General features: G+C 37.0%; 2 pseudogenes; one reads left to right on the forward strand and one right to left on the reverse strand.

Annotated features, from left to right (window-relative positions):
• Positions 1-225: 225 nt before the first annotated feature.
• Positions 226-828, reverse strand: LOC149181955 (chlorophyll a-b binding protein 8, chloroplastic pseudogene; annotated as a pseudogene).
• Positions 829-2,825: 1,997 nt separating this feature from the next.
• LOC149181956 (shaggy-related protein kinase epsilon pseudogene) lies at positions 2,826-4,013 on the forward strand (annotated as a pseudogene).
• The last annotated feature ends 9,252 nt before the right edge of the window (positions 4,014-13,265 follow it).

Here is a 13,265-nt window from a genome sequence, read left to right on the forward strand (position 1 = left end):
AATCCAGACTACAGTGAGCAGACCGAGGTGTTCCTATGCATATGATGCAACATCTCAAGAGAATTACATCGGGTTGATCCTCCATATCACATCTGGGAGGAAATGGTGACATAAAAAGAGCTAAGTTTGAATAAAATACATGAATGTGACCCTTAGACACACAGTTAAGGTATTAAAAAAAAAAAAAAACTAGCCAACTTAAATATACTTAACAAATATTTTCGCCTATTTATGGATCTTCGGGTTGGTGAGAACGTTGTTGTTTACTAGATCAACCAAATGATCCAAGAGGTACCGAAATGGCCCAACTTCGGTAACGAGGCACTGAATGAAATAACTCAAGATAACCAACATTGCAAGCCTTCCATTCTTGACCTCTTTCAGCTTCAAATATTTCATGGACTTCTCGTCCTTAAATAATCCCAGAGGATTGAATAAGGGACCTCTGGGGTAAGCGAGATTACCTGAATCTCCCAATTACTTCTCAAATCCGAACAAATAGTGTTTTGCGATCGATTGGGGGTTTTTATAATCTTTTAATATTCTCTGTTCTACAAATCCCATCAGGGCCATATCTAGCACAAAAAGAGTGAAAGAGTCAGCCAGTAGTTATATGTCCTTGCTGGAAGAATGACTCTAGTTCGGAACCATGGAAGTGCGGTCTCTTGTGGGATTAGGCCAAGATTACCTAATATTTCAAGAGAAATGGTTCGAACTGCACCCATGATTATGAATCACCTGTTGATGATTTCTCCATAAGTGAGCCAACCTAGTTCGATAAAACCTCCAGGTCCTTTAGAATCCCAATGGATCAAATCCAAAGTCACTAGGTAGGATGAAATTACCCAAAAATATTCAAATAATTGGAAGAAGAATCACCATTCCATATAACTCTTTGAGAATTTCATTGGTGTCCTACTTCTATAACTTTTAAGTTTTTATGGATAATAAGGTGAAGAAGAGGACATTAAACAAATTGTGTGAATTTTCTAACCTTAACCCTTATAGGTAGCATGGGATCTCCATCATGAATATATAAATTAGTTAAAATCATGGGTAAACAACAACAAAAGCTATCAAATTTGGCATCCTATTCAGATTACAAATTAGTTAAAAGCATTGGTAAACAACAATAAAAGTTATCGAAATTGGCATCCTTTTCAGATAAGATACATTCACTACAGTATATTAGTAAATAGTGATCCACAACCATTACAAAAATTATCCCATACCAAGCCAAGCTGGTCACCAAATACCCCAAAATCAACCCATCCTGAATTAAACAAGCAATCAAGACCTTACCTTCACTATATCATTTAAGTGAATTTATGACATTCACTTTTTATGAGGTAGGTTGTCCTACCTAAGGGAAAATTCATAGAAAGGGATGGAAAGAAAATCAACCCTTTTGTCCCCACCCTAGTAAGCTTCAACCAAGTTTAAGATAAACAACATGAACATGGGAAATCCATTAGTGGCATGGTAACCAAATAAGAAAAATCATATTTGTAGGTAAACAAAGGAAGAAGCAATGGATATGTTGAAGTGGAAACAAAAGGGTTGGTAAAATCCATGATTAGGTAAGGATGAGAAGTCCATGAAAGATTTGAAGTTGAAAGAGGTCAAGAATGGAAGGCTTGCAATGTTGGCTATCTTGGTTTATTTCATTTAGGGCCTTGTTACTAGAGTTGGGCCATTTCAGAACCTATTGTATCATTTGGCTGATCCAGTAAATAACAACGTTCTCACCAACCTGAAGATCCACAACTAGGCGAAAAATGTAGAAGGAATTACACTCTAAAATTTACATTGGCTTTGATTGGTTCATGTTTTGAATATATTGTATGATGAACCTTCTGTATCTGTAAAATTGCAATGTAAAAATGGAAGGATATGCATGGATATTTTTCAAGTACATTTAAGTTGGCTACTTTGTTTTGTTTATTTGAATACCTTTACTCTATGTCTAAGGGTCATATTCATGTTGAAAAATCTCACTTTTGAAGATTTCTATGAATATATGATCCTGAAAAAACTTTTAAAGCTCATGATGATCCTACTGAAAATTGATGATAATCTGATAATGTATCAAGCATTCAATGGGGTTACAACCAAATTAATTATGAATATGTTTTTGAATGCAAAGAGTTATCTTTTTTTTTTAAATAATGTTGGAAATTTTAAAAAAGATTGTTCTTCAACAACCCCACAAGCAGAAAATTTGTTGAGCCTATTCGAAGAAAATCAAAAGAGCATTGAGTGAAGAAAAAGGAGAGATCATTAAGCTACAAAAATTTCCTTGAAGATATTATCTTGTTGAATTTGATAGTCTCCTATTTATGATTTATATGATTAAGGTGAAGATTCATCGACAACCGCCCAAGAAAAGAAACTTGATAATAAAGTTGATGAAGAGACTCCAAACTATGACTCATATTTAGAATAGGATTCCATCTATGACTCATGTGATCTAGATGAGGATTTTATGGAATTTCTTGAAATAGCCTCACTCACGAAAGAAATAGAAGTGGAGGTCATTGGGTTATCTAAGGATAAGAATGTGGCATGTACAAGTGAGACCTCGAAGAAGCATATGGTTGTTGTTTCTGTAAATTCCTCTATGGTTGGACATGGCACTTCAGACATGGCAGTAGTTCCAAAAACTAGAAATTTTGGTATTAACCAACTTCCAAAGGAAATGCATGACATGAAAATAAAAGACAATAAAGGAAATAATCCAAATGACAAGGAAATAGAGGCTATAGTTGTCAATGGCAATGGCACAAAGACTGGCCACATAATTTCAACAAAAATAGGTGGTCAAAATGGGCAGCCAAACTAGACCATCAGATACAGGGAAAACCATATTGTGGGCACTGGGTCATCTGGTATTGTCTTCCAATGCCAATGGCACAAAGACTGGCCACATTATTTCAACAACAATAGGTGGTCAAAATGGGCAGCCAAAACATACCATCAGATATAGGGTAGAAAATATTGTGGGAAGTGGGTCATTTGGTATTATCTTCGAGGCCACATGCTTAGAAACTGGAGAGGTCGTTGCCATAAAAATGTTGCTGCAACATAAGATATAAAAAAATAGAGAACTTCAAATTATGCGCATGTTTGGCCATCCTAATATTGTTCAACACAAACATTGTTTCTTTTCAACTACCGACAAAGATGAATTATACCTCAACCTTGTATTGGAGTATGTACCTGAAACAATGTATCAAGTTACAATACATTATAGTAGGATGAACCAACGAATGCCATTGATATATATCATATTCTACACCTAAAAAATAAATTTCATTATTTGGCTTACATTCATGGTGTTGTTGGTGTTTGTCATCGTTATATAAAACCTCAAAATTTATTGGTTGACCCTATACTCATGAGCTTAAGCTTTATCACTTTGTCACTGTCAAGAACTTGGTGAAAGGGGAGCCCAATATATCATATATATGTTCACATTATTACAAAGCTCTAGAACTTATTTTGGGAGATACATAGTATACTACGACAATAGATATATGGTCATTAGATTGCGTCTTATCATAATTTCTCCTTGCACTGCCCTTGTTACGACAATAGATATATTGTCATTGGATTGCATCTTAACATAATTTCTCCTTGGACTGCCCTTGTTTCCTAGAGAAATTGGCATTGACCAGTTGGTGGAGATCATCAAGGTTCCAGGGACTCCAAATCGAGAGGAGATTAAGTGCATGAATCCAAATTATAGAGACTTTAAATTCCCTCAAATTAAATCACATCCATGACAGAAGGTATTTCACAAACACACACCTCCAGAAACGGTGGATCTTGTATCAAGACTTATCTAGTATTCTCAAAACCTACATTGTACTTCTTTGGAGGCTTGTGAACACCCTTTCTTTGATGCACTGTGTGATCCTAATACACAATTACAAAATGTTCATCCTTTGTCACTTCTCTTTGTCTTTACACCCCAAGAGTTGCACGGAGCCTCACCAAAATTATTTGAGTGACTTGTACCTGAGAAATATGCCAAAACAACTTTAAGAAATGATTTATCTACTCTATAAACATTGAGACCACTACCACACCATAAAAAATAAAACATAACAAAAGGCCAGGCAAACCTCGTACTTTTGAAAATATGGTTCTCCAAAATTCCTCTGGGCATAAAGGCATAAACCAACACTCTTCCCTCATCCTCACTACAATAACCAACAAACATTTCATATCCTTTCAATATATGGTTTATGGAGTTAAAAAAGTATGAAACTCACTTAATCTCTGCCTACGTCTACAAGAGGGCCTACACTCTCTGTAGGATGCAGAGATAAAATGATGAGGTTTTCCAGTTTTCTCTCCCCCAACCCTTACCCTTTATTTTGAATAATCAGTTTTGATTGTTAAAAACTTTTCCTTTTGCTCTCCTCTCTGAGGTATTCAAAGTGAAAGTGAAGTAAATTGTGAAAATTCACTGCTGGTTGGAACATTAGTGATGTGTATTCTTAAGCGCTAATGGTGGCTGGAACTGTGCCATGGTACACCTAATCTCAAAGAAATTGTGCCACAATCTACCTAGTTTCCTCACATCCTAGCGGGCAACCAAGAAATTTACATTCTATTTCATAAGATACTTCCAACAAGAATTTAGATTAAGTGGCTTGTTAATCAAGAATGATTTACAATATCTAAACCTTCAAACATATTGGAGAATTTTATCTCCCTATAGAATATTCTTTAGTCTGTAACTTCATATTATAGTTGATATCATGTCATCCTTTCAAAAAAAATCTAACCAAAATAAATTTTTAGAGAATTATATTGAACATACCCAAGATTAAGAAAATCTTGGAGTGATAGTTCTTCACATTGTTTACTATATGTTTGACTTTTCTCTGAGAAAAATGTTGAATTATGACTTACTAGTTAAATAAGATTTCATTGTTTGACTCGGATATTGGCTTCTAGTGATTTTGTTTCATCAATTTTATAGATGGAAAAAGCTAGCAAGATGAACACAAGTCGCTACAAGAATTCTTTTATCGTTTGATTAAAGGCACCTGTCACACGGAATAAGTTGATCTTGCGGACAAGATAGACCTTCCTAGAATCTAAAGAAGACCTAATGACAAGCAAACCAACCCGACACTATCTTTCTCTAAATATGCTTTTATAAACAAAGGAAAACAAGTGTTTTTAGGGCCTACCTTAGGTCCAACGCAAGTTCGTGGATACCCTCGCTCCTTCGATCCAAATGAGCTCCTTTGTCGCGAATCTGCAAACACAAACAAGCAAACAAATTAAATAGCACCTGAAAAGCCAATATCATAAAACATATTTAACATGAAATTCAAGGAGTTCATGAAACAAATAACATGAGATACTTGATGAGAAAAATGAGTTTGATTGTATTAATTCAAAAGAAGAAGAACTTTACAACCTGTGCCTTGACGTTGTACAAGCTCCTCCCAGGGTCCAGCAAGAAGTCTCCTCTACTTTGACAAGTTTCACTCACTTCCCAATGAAACCAAAAAGGTATGTGATCTCTCCTCTTAAGCTCAACTAGGAAGTCTTAATTTCACCAGCATTTACCCTCAAAATGTTCAGCTTCTAACCTCTCCAACAACCAGCCAAATGCCTGAATTTATAGTGAAATGGTCCTCCTTCAAAGGGATAAAGCCCTCCTTCAAAGGGATAAAGCCCTCCTTCAAAGGGATAGCTCCTCTCATCAAGGGATTAGCTCCTTCGCTTTTGGGATGCATGAACCACCTAAGAGCGGCCGATCCACGTCAAAATTCCTTCTAGAATCATCTAGAATTAAACCAAAGTGAGTTTTTTATAATAAACTTGCGCCTTTTTGACTTTCACAGGGGTCCGCACCCACACCTTTAGGGACAGAGCGGGCAGGTCCGCAGTTTTTGTAAACAGAAGGTGCGGGACCACAGGTAATAGTGAGAGAAAGTGCGGAACCAGAGTTTCATTGATTTTCAATGTCTTTCTCCCATTTTCAAAGCTTGACTTGAAGAGCTGAGGTCTGAGACTTGCTTAGGAGGACAGTACAAGTGATGATAGACCCATACTGACTGCAAATAATCATGGTGACGATATTTTTGTGTAACAGATTGCCCCCTAAAGTGCGAAGTCTGTAGTAGATGAGGATTTCATTTATCATTTAGGAAGAGTGAAGTACTTTATCATTTCGAGGATCACCTTGTGGAGAGCCCGGTTGGAACCTGTAAAAACATTAAATGCAAGATATATATATATATATATGAGATCATATCATCGCTGAGGTAGGCATTCCCATACTCAGATCAAAACTAACTTAGAAAACTAACTAATGCTATGATACAGGAATGATCTTGTAAAACATCACAAGTATAGACTCATGTGGACACAGTATGGACGCAGCCATCTGTTTATGAATAGTCCATTATATAATGAATACAAAATTCCTCATAGCCTGGATTGTGGAAACTAGATCCAGGGTCTTCATTTCTACTTCCCGAAACAGTACGATTCTATCCATGCGAATGAATGTGTTGATGTCGAACATTGTAGAAACCACTTGATTAGCAGTCAATGATGTAAACTGTTAACAAGTGTGAGAGAAACCACCAGTGATGTCAATGGCTCTCAAAGTACCCAGTACAATCCATGAGATGCAAATAAATGTGTTGATGTCGAACATGTCACGGAATCCTTTGATCGAAGGTCAATGATGCAACCTGTCGTCAAAGGCGAGAAACCTACCACTGAGGCATGCAGATCTCAAGGTACTGACGATTTCTAGATCATCTTTCTAGATAATGAGATGAAGTCGATAGAAAGCGATCCGTCGCAGGCAAGCCCACAACACGAAATCATAGATCAAGTTGAAGAAATTTAGTTGCAAGGACACTCAGGGATGGTCAAGATGGATGACAGATATTTTTCAGATGAATGGCTTATTGGTAGTGACCTCTTGAACACATAACGACACGACAGATGGTTTGGTGACAATTGACCCAAAGTTAATACCCAGAAACCGGCTGAAGACTTTCAATGTGGTTTTATCAACTGTTAGGCAAAGGATTTCCCAAACCAGGTGAATAAAAGTGTCGTGTTCAAGAGTGGTTACAAAGTATGACAAACAAGCTCATTTTTCTCTTTTTTCCCCCACCATTTCTAGCAAGTACCTCTTTATTTTTCACAAGCTTGAGGAGGATAACATTTGCTTGATTATAAGCTCATCCCTCGGATGAGTCAAACTTAGTTTAAATTCGAACCCTAAGAAGGAGTGGTTCGTTCCTGTTTGTAATTGAATAGGTCCTTTACTGTGAAATTTTAACGAGTCCAGTATAGGAGAAACTCGGCGTTTTTCAATTTTAGAGAGTCTGAAAAGCCTTAAGAAGACTCCAGGGTTGACCTTTTTCGTAAATCTGTGTCTCCCAAGCCCGAAAAGGTATAAAATAATACTTGAGAGAACCGCTTGATCTTTACAACCAAGGAGTACTTTTCGTAATTAGTGCCCCTGATCCGAAAAAGTAAAAAAACGATCAACGACACGTCGTTTTATAACCAATATCGAATTTGAAACGGCAAAAATCCGGCAATCTTTTCATGTTTTTACGGTCAGAAAAAGAACTGTAAGTGGACCGTCTTTTTAGTTCCATTTTAACGATTTTAAAAAGAAAAACTCGGGGATCTTTTCATGTTTTAGGAGTCGAAAAGAGCTTAAAGGTGACTCTAAGGTTTCACTTTTTCGTAAGTTTTAATGAGTTCGAAAAAATGATAAAAATGTGCTCATGGTTTTCATTTTTTCGTAAGTTTTAATGAGTTTGAAAAAATGATAAAAATGTACTCATATGTCCGACTTTCAATTTAACTTACGAGCAAGAAAAGACGGAAAGAACTCGGCGTTTTCATTTGTTTTACGAGAATGAAAGATAGCAATATAATCTCGGGATTTTCATGAGTTTAGCGAGTCTTGAAAATAATTGAAATTGACTCGAGATAGGTTTCATTTTTACAAAAGCTTGAAACAGAGAAAAACTATGCTTCAAAGTAGTTTCATTTTTACACAAGCTTGAAACAGAGAGAAAACTGTGCTTGATGACCCCTAAGCATAACTGCTAGAGCGCATGCCCCCCAGCTTCATTTCATTCAACTAAGTACATTGATTAATAGCTGGATGGAATGAAGGTTCAGTTACAAGATCATTTGAAAGACTCGACCTACAACTGTAAGAAAATTATGCAAAAACTGAAATAACTAACCTAAATATACAACTTAACATTTATGAGATCTAGTCAAACTCTTGACTCAATTAGAGGAGGATTTGTTTCATTTTTTAACGAGCTTGACATAGGAAAAGAACTATGCTTGGATCCGGTTTCATGTTTACACAAGCTTGAAACGAAAAACTATGCTTGTTATAAGTTCGCATGCCCCCAGCATAATGACGCAAATCAAGGTACATGCCCCCCAAGCTTCATTGCATTCAACCAAGTGGATGAAATGAAGGTTTACTTTCGAAATCTTGGAAAGACTTGTGGGAGTTGTTTCATTTTTTAGTGAGGTTGACACAGGAAAAGAACTATCCTCAAAACCCTTGTTTCATTTTTTAAACGAGCTTGACACAAGATAAGGAACTATGCTCATAACTACTCTCTACAATCTACCTAACAAGGAACTATACTCTAAAAAACCTTGATTCATTTTTTAACGAGCTTGACACAAGACAAGGAACTATGCTCTAAAATCCTTGATTCATTTTTTAACGAGCTTGACACAAGACAAGGAACTATGCTCATAACTACTCTCTACAATCTACCTAACAAGGAACTATACTCTAAAAAACCTTGATTCATTTTTTAACGAGCTTGACACAAGACAAGGAACTATGCTCTAAAATCCTTGATTCATTTTTTAACGAGCTTGACACAAGACAAGGAACTATGCTCATAACTACTCTCTACAATCTACCTATATAACCTATCCTTGTTTCATTTTTTAACGAGCTTGACACAAGACAAGGAACTATGCTCAAGACTCCTTGTTTTATTTTTTAATGAGCTTGACACAAGACAAGTAACTATGCTCAAGAAGTTCGCCTGCCCCTAGCATAACGATGCAAAGCGAGGTACATGCCCCCCAAGCTTCATTGCATTCAACCAGGTGGATGGAATGAAGGTTTACTTTCAAGACTCAACTCGAAAAGGGAGTTGTTTCATTTTTTAATGAGGTTGACACAAGAAAAGAACTATCCTCATACTCACTGATTCATTTTTTAACGAGGCCGACACAGGAAAAGAACTTTCCTCATACCTAATTCATTTTTTAACGAGGTTGATTCAGTAACAGGAACTATCCTTAACGCAGCCTGTTTCATTTTTTAACGAGGTTGACACAGGAAAAGAACTATCCTCGGAGCAGCCTGTTTCATTTTTTAACGAGGTTGATACAGGAAAAAACTATCCTCGCACTCACTGATCATGGCTTCCAACTGGAAGAAAGACATGTCAATGGACACACCTTGATCATGGCTTCCAAAAGGTCTTCATCAGAAGGAAGAATAGTTCTTTGGAAGGAACACATTTCAAGGGACTCAAAAGGGATAAGAACATCGTGTTCAAGTAATCCCATAGAGTTTTCCATGTCAATTACCGGATCTATATCAAAGGAAGATGAGCAAACAATGAGAGGCTCACTTACATTGGTAACTGAAAACATGGGACCAGTTGCCACAAATTAACCCGTGGCAAGGTAGATACCACTTTAGAATCAGGAACATTTAGGGGTGTCATATTATTGGTAGTTGAAACAAGACTAGGGAACGAAAGCTGGTCTACAGTCACAATCTTTCCATTGTAAGGGAAAGACATCACACGAAAGAGTGCCGATACGACAGCTTTCATTGTATAAACATAGTCTCGTCCAAGGAGTAAATTGAAATCCAAGGGACCTCGAACTACCATAAGATCAATATAAACAGTTTTACCTTCCAAGGTAATAGAAAACTTAGGAAGGATCCCTAAAGGTTTACTAATGGTTCTGTTAAAAGCTTTCAGATTTTGCGTAATAGGCGCAAGCTGAGGGGAACCCAAAGCTTTCCAAGCAATTAAGGATAAAATACTAATAGAAGCACCTTCATCTACCTGTGTGCGGTGCATGTCCCTACCACCAACCTTGACAATGATTTGAAAAGGGATGGAGGAAGGAAGATGAGGTTCTGCCAGTCTATTCCAATCAAAGGAAAAGACCTTAGTACTTGGAGGGGGTTCCATAGAAACAGGTGAAATGCCCCCCAGCGTAGAGGAATCTGATGTAACAAAAAGAACCTGAGCGGTATGAAGTTCACTCTCTAAAGGGAAAGTGGGATCGACCGAATGTGAAATTGAATCAACCACTTGATCAACTAATGGATCATCAACCTGAGTGACATGAGTTTCACTCTCCAATGGAAGAGTGTGATCGACTCTACTTGAAAGTAGATCAATCACTCCGCCAGTTGACGGTAGTTTGGGAGAAAGTTTACAATAACCAGTTGGAAATTCTTGCTGTGGAACAGTAAGGTTTTCCAACAATTTCGAGGCTTCATCCATGTGAGGGAAAATGTGAGTTTGATGACTCCCTTTGCATAATTTACAAGGAAACCTAACTTTACCCTTTTTCCCAGGAACCTAACTATCACTGGTTGATGGATCAATAAAAAGTTGATGAGATTTTTCTGACCATACTTCCAAGACCTTTGGAATACCAGGGCAATTGATAAGGAACTGGTCACCCTTACAAAGCCTGCAAGGGTATTTGGGTTTACGATGTATGTCAGAGTTTTCCTCAACACAACTAACACTAACAACCATGGTTGGTTGGTTGACTTCTTTCCTATCTTGCTTCTTCTTCTTCCCTTTCTTCTTCTTCTTAGACACCTGGTTACCAGCGTCAAGGCTTTTACCAAGTGAAGAGGAAGAAATGGAGGAAGAAAAGTTAGGTGAAGAAGGTAAAGGGTCAACAGAAGGTTGGTGATGTTGAGATAGTGAACTCTGTTGAGGTGAAGCATTCGGTTGAGGTGGAACAATTGGAGCATTTGGGGCCAACGAAGTTGAAAATAACCATATCGGTAAACCTATTGTAAATCTAGGTAATGACAAAGTAGCCATATAAGAAGGACCAACATTTCCAAAATAAGGAAAGGTACTAGGATTCTCGTTAAGAGGGGTTCCTTGGTCGGTAAATTCCAGAACACTTGCCATTATATTCAACTTCAGTGAATTTTATTAAGAATTTAAAACTAAAATTAACAATTCACAATTCACACATAACAATTAAAATTCACAATTCACACCTATGGTCTCTAAAAGTAAAAACAAACAAATTAACACGTGCTATCAAATCTAGGAGTCAAACCACACACAAACAGTAACTTTCCGTACTGAAAACACTAGTTGGTGATGAAATCCAACGTCGCAGAATTCAATACAGAAATGGCGGTTGGAATAGTTACCCCGACAACCTGCTTAATGAATAGACTGGCATAAGTTCCTCCACTAAACCGTCTTGAGTGAAGAGAACCCCCCAGAAAATCCAAGTGAGTCTAGCCGACGTCTGCTCCAGGTACAGTGGGATCTTCCCGCCACTGTCACCTTAGGAAGAATCCTATAGAATATGGTCACTATGGTTACCAACGGAAACAAATATACCTGGGGGAATAGTCTACGATCCGATACACATGCAAGGGCAGAGTAACAAGCTCAATCCCCTTGAAGGCTCCTTGACATAATCCAAGGTTTACCAACAAGTGATCCCAGACTCCTCGACAATGGTTAGTCCGAGGTTTACCGTTTTTAATACGTGAATATCTTCTATCGTTCCCAATGAGGAAGGACTGATTACCTCACTGGTTCAGATATGATCTCGTGCTTCTCCTTTAAGAGGAGCTTTCCCAAAGCATAAATGTAACAATTGGAATTTATCTCCTACCGCAAGATACAACTACTTGTTTGTTTTACTGTCTTGGAGAGTTAACTAAAACCTATTCCAAGACACTAGCCTAAGCTAGATTGGTGGAAAGAGCCCTAAAAATGTAAAAATTACTAGATGAATTTTAATTAACCACTGTGTTATTTAGGCTGTTATTACTCAAAATGGTAAATGGATACAAAACCAATGGTGTTGTGACCCGACCCAAAACTGAATGCAATCGAATATGATAATGTAATCTTTTCAATTCGATGAATCCTAACTAAAGTAAGGAGAGAGTTTCCTTTCACTTCCAACAATGCAAGAAATTGATCACTAAGAGAAAATATAACAAATTCTCTAATGCACTAATTTCGTCAAGAAAAACTAATGCAAATCAATTCCAAAATATTTTTTTTATTTTTATTTTTGTGTAAATTCAAATCAAAGAAAACTGATCTAAATCTACGATTGATTTTTCAGAATGTAAACTATGCAATTGTAATCTATGCATAATTCACTTGAAAAGTATGCAAATGTAATCTATGCACATTTTTCATTCATATTCTGAAAATGAGAATTCTAATTATGCAAATGTGATCTATGCAAAAGAATTCTCAAACACAAGATGATTTTAATGTAATCTAAGAACCAATCAAGTGCAAGTCGAGAAAATTGGGTGAGAGTTCCAAATATCAAAAAATAAAAACACTCAAAGGCGATTAACACTCATACACAATTTAGCCCTACAATTTGCAAAAACAAAAGCAAAAAGATGCAAAATTGTGAAAAGACTGAGACAAACCTCCAAGTAATGACCAAAGGAAATCAAATTAAGAATTTCTCAAAAAAGAGACTCAAAACACCCAATTGATAAAAGCTTAAAACAAGAATGCCAATGGAATGAACCTAAGAAAAGTTCCTGACAAGTCACGTGCAGATTTGGGCAGAGGCTACAAACACATAAACAAATCCTAAGCTGACTGAATGAGAAAATTTTAAGTTTTCCAAAATTTTGACAGGGTCCGCAGGCCCACAGTTCACACAGGTGCGGTACCGCACTGTGCGAAAAGAAAAAGTGCAGACAGGTCCGCACTGTGTTGCAAGCCGAGGGTGCAGTCCTCTCCCAAAGTTATGAAAAACAAAAAATAATCCTAGATCTACTAAATCTACGCAATTCCACACAGAAAAGCCAAAAACAAAAACACAGTTTCTCAGGTCAAAGTAAAAACAAGGAAAAAATCAAGTCCCCAGTGGAGTCACAATTTTGTCACACGGAATAAGTCGATCTTGCGGACAAGATAGACCTTCCTAGAATCTAA

Source organism: Pinus tabuliformis, chromosome 3_2 (assembly GCF_031772625.1).
Source record: "Pinus tabuliformis cultivar Carrire ecotype Pingquan chromosome 3_2, CPIR1, whole genome shotgun sequence".
In the NCBI taxonomy this organism is placed as follows: Eukaryota; Viridiplantae; Streptophyta; class Pinopsida; order Pinales; family Pinaceae; genus Pinus; species Pinus tabuliformis.